General features: G+C 46.5%; 1 protein-coding gene across 2 annotated transcripts in view; it reads right to left on the bottom strand.

Moving 5' to 3' along the window:
- The window catches only part of LOC126354833 (ATP-dependent RNA helicase DDX42), an 89,191-nt gene that overhangs the window by 62,520 nt on the left and 14,555 nt on the right, over positions 1-12,116 (bottom strand). The gene's annotated exons all lie outside the window — the stretch shown is intronic.

Raw genomic sequence — 12,116 nt, forward strand, 5'->3', positions numbered from 1 at the left:
CATGCGAACGGACAGTTTGTTGCTGGTCATTCCCACATAGAAAGCGTCACAGTGTAGGCAGGTCAGTTGGTAAATCACATGGGTGCTTTCACACGTGGCTCTGTCTTTGATCGTGTACACCTTCCGGGTTACAGGACTGGAGTAGGTGGTGGTGGGAGGGTGCATAGGACAGGTTTTACACCGGGGGCGCTTACAAGGGTAGGAGCCAGAGGGTAGAGAAGGTGGTTTGGGGATAATGGTTGGTATGTCTGGCCTTCAAAAGTGAAGAAGTTGTGGGTCAGGATGAAGCTGGCTAAGGTGATGAGGAAAGAGGTTTTAGGTAGGGTGGCAGATGATCAACGTGAAAGGAAGTGCTCCATTGCAGCGAGGGCCTGGACGTGCGGGATATTTGTGTATAGGGAAGTGGCATCAATGGTTACAAGGATGGTTTCCGGGGGTAACAGACTGGGTAAGGATTCCAGGCGTTCGAGAAAGTGGTTGGTGTCTTTGATGAAGGATGGGAGACTGCATGTAATGGGTTGAAGGTGTTGGTCTACGTAGGCAGAGAGACGTTCTGTGGGGGCTTGGTAACCAGCTACAATGAGGCGGCCAGGATGTTTGGGTTTGTGAATTTTAGGAAGTAGTTAGAAGGTAGGAGTGCGAGGTGTCGGTGGGGTCAGGAGTTTGATGGAGTCAGGTGAAAGATTTTATAGGGGGCCTAAGGTTCTGAGGATTCCTTGAAGCTCCGCCTGGACATCAGGAATGGGATTACCTTGGCAAACTTAGTATGTAGAGTTGTCTGAAAGCTGACGCAGTCCCTCAGCCACATACTCCCAACGATCAAGTACCACGGTTGTGGAACCCTTGTCAGCCGGAAGAATGATGATGGACCGGTCAGCTTTCAGATCACAGATAGCCTGGGCTTCGGCTGTGGTGATGTTGGGAGTAGGATTAAGGTTTTTTAAGAAAGACTGAGAGGCAAGGCTGGAAGTGAGAAATTCCTGGACGGTTTGGAGAGGGTGATTTTGAGGAAGAGGAGATGGGTCCCGCTGTGATGGAGGACGGAACTATTCCAGGCAGGGTTCAATTTGGATAGTGTCTTGGGGAGTTGGATCATTAGGAGTGGGATCAGGATTATTTTCTTCGTGGCAAAGTGATATTTCCAGCAGAGACTGTGACTGTAGGACAGTAAATCTTTGACAAGGGAAGTTTGGTTGAATCTAGGAGTGGGGCTGAAGGTGAGGCCTTTGGATAGGACAGAGGTTTCGGATTGGGAGAGAGGTTTGTAGGAAAGGTTAACTACTGAATTGGGGTGTTGTGGTTCCAGATTGTGTTGACTAGAATTTTGAGGTGTTAGGGGGAGTGCAGCTGGAAGTGGGAGATTGAGTAGATGGGAGAGACTGGGTCTGTGTGCAATGAGAGGAGGTTGAGGTTTGTTGGAAAGGTTGTGGAGGGTGAGTGAGTTGCCTTTCCGAAGGTGGGAAACCAGGAGATTGGATAGTTTTTTGAGGTGAAGGGTGGCATGCTGTTCTAATTTGCGGTTGGCCTGTAGGAGGATGCTATGAGCAGCCAGTGTGGATGTGGGAGAGGAAAGATTGAGGACTTTGATTTGGGATAGGAGTTGACGGGTGTGTTCATTGGCAGAGTTGATGTATAAGTGAAGGATTAGGCGGGTGAGGGCTTTGGATTGTGCAGTTTGGAACTGGTATAAGGAGAACATGTGCTGAACTTAAGTTGGCAAACAACAATGGGAGCAAAGGTTAGGTAGTTGTGTTGTCTCCAAAACACGTTAAAGGGTGGGGAAATTCAGGAAAATTTCGAAAAAACTGCATGTAAATGTATTCAAAGGACTGGTTATGTACTGGCAGATTATGAAAATGAGGCTAACAATTGTTTGGAGAAGAAATAATAACGTTCAAACCTGTGGGAAGCTGCTAAAAAATGATCGGTTATGTGGGAAAAACGGGAATGGAAATAAAACGAAAGTTGTTGGAAATAGGTGAGAAGGTTGTTTAATGGGTGAAAGGAACTGAAGCTGTGAAATAGTATTCACGAGTTTACACGAAATGTTTGTAAACTTGGAACAGTGGATTTTATAGCAGCAGAAATGTTGAAAGCATTGAAAGTTTTTAGGTTACGGTTTGGAAGTAAATTGCGTATTATTGAGTATAATTAGGCAGGATAAAATGTATGGTAGATTACGGAAAAAGGGAAGATGAATACAAAGTGGAACTACTTGTACAAACAAAAAGAGAAAGTAAGATGATAGAAAAAGAAACTTCCACATGGGAAAAATATATTAAAAACAAAGATTCCAAGACTTACCAAGCGGGAAAGTGCAGGTAGACAGGCACAATAAATAAAACACACAAACAATCACACAAAATATCTAGCTTTCGCAACCAACGGTTGCTTCTTCAGGAAAGAGGGAAGGAGAGGGAAAGACGAAAGGATGTGGGTTTTAAGGGAGAGGGTAAGGAGTCATTCCAATCCCGGGAGCGGAAAGACTTACCTTAGGGGGAAAAAATGACAGGTGTACACACACACACACACACACACACACACACACACACACACACACACATTTGTAAAGGCAAAGAGTTCGGGCAGAGATGTAGTCGAGGCGGAAGTACAGAGGCAAAGAAGTTGTTTTGTTGAAAGACAGGTGAGATATGTGCGGCGGCAACTTGAAATTAGCGGAGGTTGAGGCCTGGTGGATATCGAGAAGAGAGGATATACTGAAGGGCAAGTTCCCATCTCCAGAGTTCGGATAGGTTGGTGTTGGTGGGAAGTATCCAGATAACCTGGACGGTGTAACACTGTGCCAAGATGTGCTGGCCGTGCACCAAGGCATGTTTAGCCACAGGGTGATCCTCATTACCAACAAACACTGCCTGCCTGTGTCCATTCATGCGAATGGAGAGTTTGTTGCTGGTCATTCCCACATAGAAAGCGTCACAGTGTAGGCAGGTCAGTTGGTAAATCACATGGGTGCTTTCACATGTGGGACAGGGTTTGTTGGTAATGAGGATCACCCTGTGGCTAAACATGCCTTGGTGCACGGCCAGCACATCTTGGCACAGTGTTACACAATCCGGGTTATCTGGATACTTCTCACTAACACCAACCTATGCGAATTCTGCAGATAGGAACTTGCCCTTCAATATATCCTCTCTTCTCGTTATCCACCAGGCCTCAATCTCCGGTAATTTCAAGTTGCCGCCACACATACCTCACCTGTCATTCAACATCATCTTTGCCTCTGCACATCCGCCTCGACTGACATCTCTGCCCAAACTCTTTGCCTTTACAAATGTCTGCTTGTGTCTGTATATATATGGATGGATATGTACGTGTGTATGCGCGAGTATATACCTATCCTTTTTTCCCCCTAAGTTAAGTCTTTCTGCTCCCGGGATTGGAATGACTCCTTACCCTCTCCCTTAAAATTCACATCCTTTCATCTTTCCTTCTCCTTCCCTCTTTCCTGACGAAGCAACCACCGGTTGCGAAAGCTCTAATTTTGTGTGTATGTTTGTGTATCTATCGACCTGCCAGGGCTTTTGTTTGGTAAGTCACATCATCTTTGTTTTTAGATATATTTTTCCCATGTGGAATGTTTTAGGAACTTGCCCGCGCCGGTAGACAGGCACAATAAAATGACACACAAACACACACACAAAATTTCTAACTTTCGCAACCAACGATTGCTTCTTCAGGAAAGAGGAAAGGAGAGGGAAAGACGAAAGGATGAGGATTTTAAGGGAGAGGGTAAGGAGTCATTCCAATCCCGGGAGCGGAAAGACTTACCTTAGGGGGGAAAAAAGGCGCGCGCACACACACACACACACACACACACACACACACACACACACACACACACACACACACACACAATCTATACATATACAGACATATATATGTCTGCGAAAGCTAGAAATTTTGTGTGCGTGTTTGTGTGTTATTTTATTGTGCCTGTCTACAATAAATAAAACACACAAACACACACCCAGAATTTCTAGCTTTCGCAACCGACGGTTGCTTCTTCAGGAAAGAGGGAAGGAGAGGGAAAGACGAAAGGATGTGGGTTTTAAGGGAGAGGGTAAGGAGTTATTCCAACCCCGGGAGCGGAAAGAATTACCTTAGGGGGAAAAAAGGACAGGTGTGCGCGCGCGCGCGCGCACACACACACACACACACACACACACACATATCCATCCGCACATACACAGACATAAGCAGATATTTGTACAGATACACTACCTCTACATCATGTTCTGGTACATACGATCACCAGAACCTGGTCCTCTAGCACCTGCTGCAGCTGCAACCCCTGCCCAAGTGTCTTCCTTGGATGCCACAGGGGTCTCGTAAAGCAAGTAATTCATGTGATCCCACAGGTATTACCCAAGTGGGTTCGTCAGGAGAACGTGCAAGCCAAGCAAATGATGTATGATACTTATTTTGGAAAATAAGTTTAGCACAACATCAACAAGTTATTCGTCCTTGCCTACCATTCTGAACAGGTGTATATTCCAATCTACAGATGGCAAACTGACATCTACCCCTATTACTGTGACACAGTTGTGAATTTACGTGCATTACCCTTCTGGCTCTATGAAACAATCCACCCCTTTGATACTTTATGTGTGTGGAGGATAGTAACACCTGATTCCTCTTTTAGGCACACCCTGGCACATATATTTACCCATATTAACTTGCATTCCAACTCACAACAAATCACATGACACATTAAGAGTTTTGTAAGGCAATAAATGTGTTGCCGACATCAGTGCCCACCCAATTCTTTTGGAATATATATTCCATTATGAGTTTAATATGTCACTGCTATTTACTTCTGGTTTCATATTAACAAATTGTTGCCAGAGGAGAATATAGTGATAACTGTAAGGCAAAAATCCTTGGACGGGTCAACAGAAGTGCCCGATTCCATCCGTCTTCTTTGACCCGTGACATAATGGTGGTGTTGTGTGTGACATCACTATGGTGCACTTTGTTTGCAGGTGTCATGTTGTTGTATTTGATGGTGCATTCTGGTGATGAGTTTAACATGTGGTATTGGGTTAATTTGGGTTTGGATTCTCATCATGCTAATGTTGTTTTGAGTTTAGGTAGTTGATGCAGTAACATGGACTGTGTATGTGTTTTCAGCAAGTTGTCTAATTTTATATGGCTTTTTATTTTTGGTAGGTCGGCTGTGTTTTAATTCACATAGTAAACATGGGGTATTTGGGTTTTTGAGTGTTGGGGTTTTGGTCCCACTTTTCAGAGTTGTAGGTGCTTGTTTTTTGGTATCGATAGCTGTGGCCAAGCTATGTAGGTCCAGAACAACGTCCAATTCCTGTGGTTTTGTTGGTGTAGCAGAGTGCTGTAATTTAATTTTTTTTGTGGATATTATTTGTTTTACGATGGTGCAGTATTTTTTTTACTGTTTTATACTTAGCTTTTCCCTGCCCTAAACTCCCAATTTCCTGCAGTTGTCCTGTTAATTTCATTTTATTTTTGGAGTGAGATATTATTGTCATTTTTATTTTTGCTCACTTTTGTTGGCATGTGCATATAGTGACATCATTGTCACTGTTGTATTCGCTGGAACAAGATGTTTTCCCCATATTGATGATGTCGTGGGTCACCCCAGGTGGAATTGGACTGAACCCCAGATCGTTGGACTTTTAGTCCAAGACTTACCTGTCAAACTACTAACCAAATTTATTTTGAATCAGAATACACTGTCATGCACTTCGCACAATTTGTGAGGCAAATTAAACGTATTTTTGCTTTTTAACCTAACTGTGGGTACAGCATTAAATTTCTTTCTATAACCAATGTTCCATAAAGCACTTATTTTCATAACATGTAGGTTCTGAATTATTAGGCCAGCTGCTAATGTAATATACTTACTGTGCATGATCAGGAATGAGCTAACTCTTACACCTTCATTCAGGAATACTGAAGACTGCAGTACCACACATTCTCTTCCACTAAGAGTCAACAGAGGCGTTCAATCTCACCTGTCTGCTTTGACCCTTGACGTAAGGGTGCTGTGATGCTTCACATCAGTACGACGTGGAGTTTAGTTCACAAGTTGGTTGTGTTTGTAGATGTTATCTTTTTGCGGTTGGCAGTGTCAATTAAACTTCTTTTTATTTATGTGATTGTGGTGTCAATTGGTGTTATTGGTTTGCTGTTTGTCATGCAGTACGGTGTTTAATTTTTATTTATTTATTTATTTATTTATTTATTTTGCTAGGTATGGATATGACTTGTAAAATATAGCAGTTCGACATTGTGTGCCAAGATGGGGGATGACATGATGTCCCTCATTGTATTTCTGTCCAGTGCGATGTGTGTAGGGAGAACATGAGGTTGGTGAGAGTACCAGTGTCTCAGACCAGGGACGGTTATATGTGGTGGTCCCGAGGGATAACCTCTGGCACTTCATCAGACGCGGTACCTGATTAGAGAAGTCTAGGTTGGCCATGAAAAAGATTGTTTTGATGGCTTATTATTTTTGTTATAGATCCTCTACCAGTTTTTGTGCCTATGAGACTGGAGTGAGTGAAACGATGGTTTTAGATTGTTGTCATTTTGTAGGGAAGTGTGTTCAGAATATGTGAAGCACAGGGGTAAGTTGGGTGGGCTGGGGATGGTGGTCTAGATAGATCAATTGCAGTTTGGGAAGAGAATGTATGGGAGGGTTAAGTCTTCGGTTGGTTTATGGTTGGTTGATCAGTTGGATTAAAAGAGGGGAAAAGGGAGCAAACTATGAGGTATTCAGTCCATTTTTCTGATTAAAACAATGCCAAAGGGTGAGAATAAAACAAACGAGACAGACAACTCAAAACGGAATGAAAGGAAAAATCACAAGAACGATGAAGGGCAACATACACATACATGGACAAAGGGCACAAGAAAACCATAGAAACGCAAGAAATGGGATGAAGACATTAAAACAACAAAGCAGATTACCATGGGTGGCTGACCATGAGAATAAAAAGGAGAAACCAGCCACCCTGCAACACATAAAAACCTCCACCCTAGAAGCACTAGGATGGAGGACACACAGGGACATAGAACATGCACTAAAACTTAGATCAAATGATAAAACCCACCCTCACGAATAAAAAGTAAAATTAAATTAGCTGATGAGGCATCAGATAAAAATAGTGGCAACAAGCCCGGGAACCCAAGATTTCGCCGCTGGGCAGTCAAAGCAAGACAGTGCACCAGAATATGGGCCACTGTCAACCATGCGCTTCACTGAAACTCAGCCAGATTTTCACGGCACAGGAGGTAACCGTAGGTCGCCCAAGCATGGCCAAAGCAGAGCCGGCAGAGGACAACTGATTCCCTGCTAGAGGCCTGCATGGAAGACCTCCACACATTTGTAGTCTCCTCAATGACACACAGTTTGTTGTGTGTAGTGTTATGTCATTCCGTCTCCCAAGGACGAAGAACCCTAAGGCGTAAGTCAGAACGCAGGTCAGTTTCCGAGATGCCCATCTCCAGAAGCGGTTTCCGCATAGCCTGTTTGGCCAGTCCGTCGGCTAGTTCGTTGCCTGGGATTTTGACGTGTCCTGGGGTCCATACAAACACCACTGAATGATGGGACCAGTCCAGGGCATAGATGGACTCCTGGATGGACACTACAAAGGATGGCAAATGTAGCACTGGTCGATAGCTTGTAGGCTGCTGAAAGAGTCAGTACACAGAAGAAATGATTCCCCGGGGCATGAACAGATGTACTGAAGTGCATGAGAGATGGCCACTAGATCTGCAATGAATACACTGCAGCCTGTTCAAAATGGCCTCTGTGGACGTAGGAGAAGCCAACATGGCCATCAGCCATACGCGTAAACCACTTCAGGGCCCCGGAACACATCAAGAATCGAGAGGAAGTGACAGCAGAGAGCGGCAGGAGTAACCGAGTCCTTAGCATCATGCAAAACGTCCAGATGAATCTGCGGCCTAGGTGTACACCAGGGAGGTGTATGCGGATAGACCTGAATGTGAGGTGGTAAAGGGAACGACTCCAGTTCAGACAGAAGGGATCGCACATGAACCTCAATCATTAGCCCTGACCTGGGTTGCTGATGAGGGAGATGAACTGCCAAGGCTGAAAAAAGGAGACGGTAATTCAGATGCTCAGGAGGACTACAAATGTGTGCAACATAACTGGCAAGCAGTTGTGCATGTCGGATCTGCAATGGAGGCACTCCGGCCTGCACCAGGTCACTTGTCACTGGACTTCTGAAAGTTCCCGTCGCCAGGCGAACGCCACAGTGGTGCACTGGGTTGAGTACACGCAACGCTGAGGATGCTGCCTAAACATAAAGCAGACTCCTGTAGTCAAGGCGGGATTGAACAAGGGCTTTGTAGAGCTGCAGCAGCATAGAGCGAACTGCACCCCAGTTGGTTCTGCTCACACAACGGAGGGCATTGAGGTGCTGCCAGAACTTCCACTTAAGCTGACAAAGGTGAGGTAGCCAAGTCAATCGAGCATTGAAACCCAGTCCTAAGAATCTATATGTCTCCACTACAGTGAGTTGATCGCCATGAAGGTAAAGTTTTGGTTCCGGATGAACAATACGATACCGATAGAAGTGCATGACACACAACTTAGGGGCCGAAAACTGGAAGCTGTGGGCGAGAGACCATGACTGTGCCTTGTGGATGGCTCAATGTAGGTGCCGCTTAGCAACACCTGTACTGGTGTAGCAGTACGAAATGCAGAAGTCGTCTGCATACAGAGAGGGTGAACGGACGGCCCTACAGCTGCTGCTAGACAGTTAATGGCCACTAAAAATAGTGATACACTCAATACAGAAATACAGAGCAATGTGGGACCCCATTCTCCTGGATATTGTTGGGGGGAGGGGGGCTACAGGGGGCACCAACTTGGACACGGAAAGTACAGAGCAACAGGAAATTCTGGATAAAAATCGGAAATGGGCCTCTGAGACCCCACCTGTATAATCTGGCAAGAATATGATGTTGCCAGGTGGTGTCATACGCTTTGCATAGATCTAAAAAGGCGGCAACAAGGTGTTGGTATCTGGGAAAGGCTGTTGGGATGGCAGACTCGAGGGACACAAGATTATCAGTGTTACGGTGCCCCTGGCAGAAGCTGCCCTGACATGTAGCCAGTAGGCCACGTGACTCCAGGACCCAAACCAACTGCCGACACACCATACGTTCCAGCAGCTTATGAAGAATATTGGTGAGGCTGATAAGCCGATAGCTATTCACATCAAGTGGGTTTTTACTGGGTTTGGTCACCGGAACAACGGTGCTCTCCTCCCATTGGGATGGAAAGACGGCACGCACCTGATCCGGTTGAAGATGACGAGGAGATGGCACTTGTAGTCAGACGAGAGAAGTATAATCATCTGACTGTGGATCCAATCCAGCCCAGGAGATGTGCCGGGTCAATTTGCAAGTGCTCTGAGGAGCTCCCACTCCATAAATGGGGCATTATAGGGTTCACTGAGGTGTGTAGTGAACAAGAGGAGTTTCATTTGCATCCACCGTTTGAGGCTGGGAGGTAGTTCTCCAACACAGAGGATCAAGCATAGTACTCAGCAAAGTGCTCGGCAATTGTGTTTGCATCGGTATATAGCACACCATTGATGGTAATGTGAGGGACACCTGTTGGGGTCGGCACCCAAAAGACGTCTGATCTTCATCCAGATTTGGGAAGGTGGCATATGGCACCCAATGGTCAACACATACCTCTCCCAACATTCCTGTTTCCATCATTTTATAAGCTGGCATAGATGGACATGGAGCCCCTTAAAGGCTATCAGATATTCTAGGGAAGGGTGCCGCTAATGTCGCTGTGGAGTTTGCAGGCGGTCTGTAATTGCCTTGGTGACTTCACTCGACCACCAAGGGACTGTCTTTTGCCAGGGGCACCCTAAAGAGCGAGGGATCGCGTTTTCTGCCACAGAAACGACTGTGGTAGTCACCCGTTCAACCATCACATCGATTTTACCATGTGGGGGAGAGTCAATGATGACATCAGAAGTGAAAGTTTCCCAGTCCGCCTTGTTTAAAGCCCATCTGGGAAGGCATGCGTGGGCCTGACACTGGGGCAGTGACCAGAAGATGGGGAAGTGGTCACTACCACACAGGTCATCATGTGCTCTCCAGAGGATAGATGGGAGAAGTCCTCAGCTGCAAACTGTTAAATCAAACGCCGAGTAATACCTCGAGCCGCACTGAAATGTGTGGCAGCCTCAGTATTTAAGAGGCAGAGGTCGAACAGAGACATATGTGCCTCGGTGTCACCCCACAAGGGGTTATGGGCATTAAAATCTCCCAAAAGTAGGAAAGGTTTAGGTAGTTGATCAATCAGGGCAGCTAATACATTCAGGGGTACTGCATCATCTCGAGGAAGATATACATTGCAGACAATTATTTCCTGCGTCATCTGTATTCTGACAACCACAGCTTCGAGACAGGTTTGAAGGGGCACAGTTTCACTAAAGACAGTTTAGGACATAAAACGCAAACTTCGCCTAACACTCAATAATGTCACTACGGTTCCTGCAAGATTCCTTATAGCCGTGGAAGGCAGGGGGTCCGCATTGCTGGGAACCAAGTTACCTTGAGGGCAATGCAGAAAGCAGGTGTAGCAGTTGAGGTAGCTCAGCCAGGCGGTGGAAAAAACCGCTGCAATTCCACTGGAGGATGACATCATCGTGAGGCTGGGAAGGTCTGGAATATTCACTGAGGCAGTTTACGCCTCAGGGTTACCTGCTGCCACCAACTTTTTGCCTGAGCAGCCTATATCCATTATGTCTAAGGATCCAGCAAGATCCAGGTCCTCATCGGATGCCAGAATCTGCACCCCATCCTCACACACAGAGCTTGTAGGTAGCGGTGGTGTGGGAGCCACCGCAAGTTCCTTGCTCTTGGGTGTCATCTTTTTCGATTTCTCACACTGTTTCTTGAGTTTCCCTGGCTGGGAGGACTTCACTGAATCAGTCTCCGGGACTGAGGATGAGGGTGAAGCCCTATGACCAGCTGCTTTTGGGCTCTTCAGCCACTGGTGGGTGTCGACTTTCCCACTAGCCAAAACCTGAGAAGCGAGTGACCCAAGGGACCCCCTTCCTAGCAAGAGGAGCCAAAGAAGACTTACGCTTCTCTGGCTCAGAAGTGGGGACTGAAATCCCCGATGGCAGAGGGGGGAGGGGGATGTTGCTCCCAAAGTAGGTGGTGCGGGAGTAACAGGGAGGCAAGTGCCCCCCCTCCACCTCCCCCCCACCATCAAGGGGGCAGGTGTAGTCTCCCGGTTCTCAAAGATGACGGGAATTCGAGGGGCTGATGGGGCGACAACTGTTCTCATAGCGGCGGCGTGTGAGGTGGTCATAGCCACAGGATGTAGGTGCTCGAATTTCCTCTTAGCTTCAGTGTAGGTCAGTCGGTCCAAGGTCTTATATTCCACGATTTTTCTTTCTTCCTGTAAAATCCTGCAGTCTGTCGAGCATGGTGAATGATGCGCTCCACAGTTGGCACAGATGGGAGGCGGGCACATGAAGTTGGTTGGTTGGGTGTGGGATTGAAGGGACCAGACTGCTAAGGTCATCGGTCCCTTGTTCCACGATAAAATCACACGAAATAAAAACTGTCAGTCGTTAAAAACGGAGAACTGAGAGAAGGGACGACACAATACAAGAAAGGCAGACAAAGACCAGACAAACGGAACTAAAATCGCACCGAGTGTGAAGGTGGTTGGCCAACCATGAAAATAAGGAAAAGCCAACCACCAAATGACATTAAAACCCACAGTTTAAAACCACAGGCCAAAGGCCCAAGTCAATACAGGAAATAAAAGGACAAACACTCAAATCATACGATAAAAACCCCCTGCCCGAATAAAACTCAACACGAGGTCCGCCATAGCATCGTCATCACATAAAAGGGCAGGGAGGGTATCAGGCAGCGCAAACGTCTGCCTGAGTCCTGTTAAAAGCGGGCAGTCCACCAAAATGTGGACCACCGTCAGAGCTGCCCCGCAGCGACATAGCGGTGGGTCCTCCCGGCGCAACAAATAGCCGTGCGTCAGCCACGTGTGGCCAACGCGCAGCCGGCAGAGGACGACAGAGTCCTTC

This window comes from Schistocerca gregaria, chromosome 3 (assembly GCF_023897955.1).
Source record: "Schistocerca gregaria isolate iqSchGreg1 chromosome 3, iqSchGreg1.2, whole genome shotgun sequence".
In the NCBI taxonomy this organism is placed as follows: domain Eukaryota; kingdom Metazoa; phylum Arthropoda; class Insecta; order Orthoptera; family Acrididae; genus Schistocerca; species Schistocerca gregaria.